Source organism: Panulirus ornatus, chromosome 17 (genome assembly GCF_036320965.1).
Source record: "Panulirus ornatus isolate Po-2019 chromosome 17, ASM3632096v1, whole genome shotgun sequence".
In the NCBI taxonomy this organism is placed as follows: domain Eukaryota; kingdom Metazoa; phylum Arthropoda; class Malacostraca; order Decapoda; family Palinuridae; genus Panulirus; species Panulirus ornatus.
The window spans coordinates 56,490,398-56,496,397 of NC_092240.1; positions in this window are offsets into that span (position 1 = coordinate 56,490,398).

Sequence of the window (6,000 nt, forward strand, 5' to 3'; positions counted from 1 at the left end):
ACCTCCAGTTTGGTCTCCCACTTCTCCTCATTCCCTCCACCTCTGACAAATATATCCTCTTGGTCAATCTTTCCTCACTCATTCTCTCCATGTGACCAAACCATTTCAAAACACCCTCTTCTGCTCTCTCAACCACACTCTTTTTATTTCCACACATCTCTCTTACCCTTACATTACTTACTCGATCAAACCATCTCACACCACATATTGTCCTCAAACATCTCATTTCCAGCACATCCACCCTCCTGCGCACAACTCTATCCATAGCCCATGCCTCGCAACCATACAACATTGTTGGAACCACTATTCCTTCAAACATACCCATTTTTGCTTTCCGAGATAATGTTCTCGACTTCCACACATTCTTCAAGGCTCCCAGAATTTTCGCCCCCTCCCCCACCCTATGATTCACTTCCGCTTCCATGGTTCCATCCGCTGCCAGATCCACTCAGAGATATCTAAAACACTTTACTTTCTCCAGTTTTTCTCCATTCAAACTTACCTCCCAATTGACTTGACCCTCAACCCTACCGTACCTAATAACCTTGCTCTTATTCACATTTACTCTTAACTTTCTTCTTTCACACACTTTACCAAACTCAGTCACCAGCTTCTGCAGTTTCTCACATGAATCAGCCACCAGCGCTGTATCATCAGCGAACAACAGCTGACTCACTTCCCAAGCTCTCTCATCCACAACAGACTGCATACTTGCCCCTCTTTCCAAAACTCTTGCATTCACCCCCCTAACAACGCCATCCATAAAGAAATTAAACAACCATGGAGACATCACACTCCCCTGCCACAAACCTACATTCACTGAGAACCAATCACTTTCCTCTCTTCCTACACGTACACATGCCTTACATCCTCGATTAAAACTTTTCACTGCTTCTAACAACTTGCCTACCATGCCATATATTCTTAATACCTTCCACAGAGCATCTCTATCAACTCTATGATATGCCTTCTCCAGATCCATAAATGCTACATACAAATCCATTTGCTTTTCTAAGTATTTCTCACATACATTCTTCAAAGCAAACACCTGATCCACACATCCTCAACCACTTCTCAAACCACACTGCTCTTCCCCAATCTGATGCTCTGTACATGCCTTCACCCTCTCAATCAATACCCTCCCATATAATTTCCCTGGAATACTCAACAAACTTATACCTCTGTAATTTGAGCACTCACTCTTATTCCCTTTGCCTTTGTACAATGGCACTATGCAAGCATTCCGAAAATCCTCAGGCACCTCACCATGAATCATACATACATTAAATAACCTTACCAACCAGTCAGCAATACAGTCACCCCTTTTTTAATAAATTCCACTGCAATGCCATCCAAACCCGCTGCCTTGCTGGCTTTCACCTCCCGCAAAGCTTTTACTACCTCTTCTCTGTTTACCAAATCATCATATATATATATATTTTTTTATTATTATTATTATTATTATTATTTTGCTTTGTCGCTGTCTCCCGCGTTTGCGAAGTAGCGCAAGGAAACAGACGAAAGAAATGGCCCAACCCACCCCCATACACAATGTATATACATACACGTCCACACACACAAATATACATACCTATACATCTCAATGTACACATATATATACACACACAGACACATACATATATACCCATGCACACAATTCACACTGTCTGCCTTTATTCATTCCCATCGCCACCTCGCCACACATGGAATACCATCCCCCTCCCCCCTCATGTGTGCGAGGTAGCACTAGGAAAAGATAACAAAGGCCCCATTCGTTCACACTCAGTCTCTAGCTGTCATGCAATAATGCCCAAAACCACAGCTCCCTTTCCACATCCAGGCCCCACACAACTTTCCATGGTTTACCCCAGACGCTTCACATGCCCTGATTCAATCCACTGACAGCACGTCAACCCCGGTATACCACATCGATCCAATTCACTCTATTCCTTGCCCTCCTTTCACCCTCCTGCATGTTCAGGCCCCGATCACACAAAAGCTTTTTCACTCCATCTTTCCACCTCCAATTTGGTCTCCCACTTTTCCTCGTTCCCTCCACCTCCGACACATATATCCTCTTGGTCAATCTTTCCTCACTCATTCTCTCCATGTGCCCAAACCATTTCAAAACACCCTCTTCTGCTCTCTCAACCACGCTCTTTTTATTTCCACACATCTCTCTTACCCTTACATTACTTACTCGATCAAACCACCTCACACCACACATTGTCCTTAAACATCTCATTCCCAGCACATCCACCCTGCTGCGCACAACTCTATCCATAGCCCATGCCTCACAACCATACAACATTGTTGGAACCACTATTCCTTCAAACATACCCATTTTTGCTTTCCGAGATAATGTTCTCGACTTCCACACATTCTTCAAGGCTCCCAGGATTTTCACCCCCTCCCCCACCCTATGATTCACATCCGCTTCCATGGTTCCATCCGCTGCCAGATCCACTCCCAGATATCTAAAACACTTTACTTCCTCCAGTTTTTCTCCATTCAAACTTACCTCCCAATTGACTTGACCCACAACCCTACTGTACCTAATAACCTTGCTCTTATTCACATTTACTCTTAACTTTCTTCTTTCACACACTTTACCAAACTCAGTCACCAGCTTCTGCAGTTTCTCACATGAATCAGCCACCAGCGCTGTATCATCAGCGAACAACTGACTCACTTCCTAAGCTCTCTCATCCCCAACAGACTTCATACTTGCCCCTCTTTCCAAAACTCTTGCATTCACCTCCCTAACAACGCCATCCATAAAGAAATTAAACAACCATGGAGACATCACACACCCCTGCCGCAAACCTACATTCACTGAGAACCAATCACTTTCCTCTCATCCTACACGTACACATGCCTTATATCCTCGATAAAAACTTTTCACTGCTTCTAACAACTTGCCTCCCACACCATATATTCTTAATACCTTCCACAGAGCATCTCTATCAACTTTATCATATGCCTTCTCCAGATCCATAAATGCTACATACAAATCCATTTGCTTTTCTAAGTATTTCTCACATACATTCTTCAAAGCAAACACCTGATCCTCACATCCTCTACCACTTCTGAAACCACACTGCTCTTCCCCAATCTGATGCTCTGTACATGCCTTCACCCTCTCAATCAATACCCTCCCATATAATTTACCAGGAATACTCAACAAACTTATACCTCTGTAATTTGAGCACTCACTCTTATCCCCTTTGCCTTTGTACAATGGCACTATGCACGCATTCCGCCAATCCTCAGGCACCTCACCATGAGTCATACATACATTAAATAACCTTACCAACCAGTCAACAATACAGTCACCCCCTTTTTTAATGAATTCCACTGCAATACCATCCAAACCTGCTGCCTTGCCGGCTTTCATCTTCTGCAAAGCTTTTACTACCTCTTCTCTGTTTACCAAATCATTTTCCCTAACCCTCTCACTTTGCACACCACCTCGACCAAAACACCCTATATCTGCCACTCTATCATCAAATATATATATATATATATATATATATATATATATATATGTTAGAAAAACAGTATTGAACAAATATATAATATTGAACAAATATTATAGTTCCTCTTGGTAATTACAAAAGCAAACGTATGTGTGCACACACACACACAGCATGGTTTTAGGGGAAGTAGGTCATGTCCCTGCGTGTCGTAGAAGACGACTAAAAGGGGAGGGAGCGGGTGGCTGGAAATCCTCCCCTCTCGTTTTTTTTTTTTTTTTTTTTTTTTTTTTTTTTTTAATTTTCCAAAGAAGGAACAGAGAAGGGGGCCAGGTGAGGATATTCCCTCTCAGGCCCAGTCCTCTGTTCTTAACGCTACCTCGCTAATGCGGGAAATGGCGAATAGTATGAAAAAAAAAAAAAAAATGTTAGAAAAACATATATATATATGTTAAATAGCCATGGTGACATCACACAGCCCTGCCTCATACCCACATGTATACCAGAATTTTCACTGAGTTATCCAGCCACTCTTACACATGCAATTGTTACTGTATAGAAGGCTTTCACACCATCCAACTGTTGTCTCCCTATCCCATATATCCTCACCACACCCCATGAAGCGATCCACTCAACTCGTGCTCTATTCTGATCTATAAAAGCTGTATACAACTTCGATCCACTCAACTCTGTCTTGTGCTTTCTTCTGATCTATAAAAGCTGTATACAACTTCTTACCTTTTGCTCAACAGTTTACACAAAACCTGATCGACACATTCCCTACCTTTCATAAAACCCCCTTGCTCCTCGCTTATTCTACATTCAGACACTTCCATCATTCTATCAATCAACACTCTTCCACAGACCACAAATTGTGCTCAGACATTTAATCTCCAACATATTCACCCTCTTCCATGTTTTCTCTTCTGTATGCTATGCCTCGCATCCGTACAACACTCTCAGAACTGCTGTACAGTACGTTTAAACATACCCATGTATGCCATTCCAGATAGGAACCTCTCCTTCCACATATTCCTCAATGTTCCCAGAACCTTCATTCCCTCATCCACCCTATGATTCTCTTCAGCTTCCATTGTTTTGTTCTCTGCCATGTTCCACTCTTGGCTATCTAAAATGCTTTACTTCCTCCAAACTTACTCCAATCAAACTCACACCCCAACTAACCTGTTCCATATATGTTTTTCATTACTCCAGGTTGTATGTTAAATAATCCGTCTAGCTTCCTGGCTGAGCTGTAGTAACTTTTTGTCCTATTTATATTTTGGATTTTCTTGGTATTCTTGAAGATTTGATAACTCTGTTTCTTCCGTGTTAATAAGATTTCAAGTTTTATAGATTTTTTTATATACCTTCAGATCATCATACATATTTCTCCTCTTTTTTCTCAATTATATAGTTGCATCTCTTTCAGCTTTTCATGGTAGTTCATATGTTCCACCCCTTTGAGTTATGTACGTGAAAAGTAACTTTAAATTTCTTTCCATTTTATGTATACTTTTACTTAATCCATTGAGTGTTTATTTCATTGGAATTTCATTTTCTCTAAATCTTCATTTCATATTTTCTCATCAGTTTCTTTTAAAAATCCTTCTTCCGTTTCTGTCCTTTTCCTCTTCTTCCATGCCCTCCTTTTCATCCAGAGTTTGCTGTCCTGAAGTTTTTCTGTTTTGTACTTTATTCTTTTTCTTTGGTGTCTGCCTGATGATTATTATTAGGCCTAGCCTCTTATAGTATATTTTTTGTATTTGTCTATAGTTTGATATATGAAAATCTCATTCCAATTTGTGTTTAGAATCCTTTCAGCGATCTTATTATATGAAAATCTCATTCCAATTTGTGTTTAGAATCCTTTCAGTGATCTTTTTCCTAGTCTGATTTGTCATGGTGGAAATTTTTATCACTCAAGTCATTGTTGTCCTCCGTTTCTGTTTTGTGTTCTTATTCATTCAGTCTTCCCATTTAAATGCTGTAGTGATTTCTATGACATGATATTTATTGAAATGTTTCCGTTTCATTAGTAAAGATAAGATGTATCCTATTGTTCCCTCTTGTCGGTTTGTGGTTTTCATGCACAATGCTGAATGATTCACATAGATTAATTATCTTTGGAGATGATTTCTTTTATTTGCCTATCCATTATTATTTCATTTGTGAGCAGTTGAGGAGTACATTCATGAGAAAGTAAGCATGCATTCCATATTTTTTGGGGGGAGAAGAATTGGGAGATTGAATTTGCATTTGTAACAAGCCATTAGAAAGGAATGATGCAGGCCCAAGTCTTGTATTGAAATGGATTTCCAACAGGGGGGCTGATTGAGAGCGTAAATTAGGTTTTAGTATGATTTAAAGATTAGTGGATAGAGTATAGCATAAGAATGTTTTTATAGTGTTATTTTTATAGTGTTAAGAGTTATATTGCAGATAGCTTACTGAGAATAAGGTTAGTTTGAGCACATTAGAAAGAAAGAAGTGAAAGGAGAATCTAAGAAGGAATAAAAAGAAG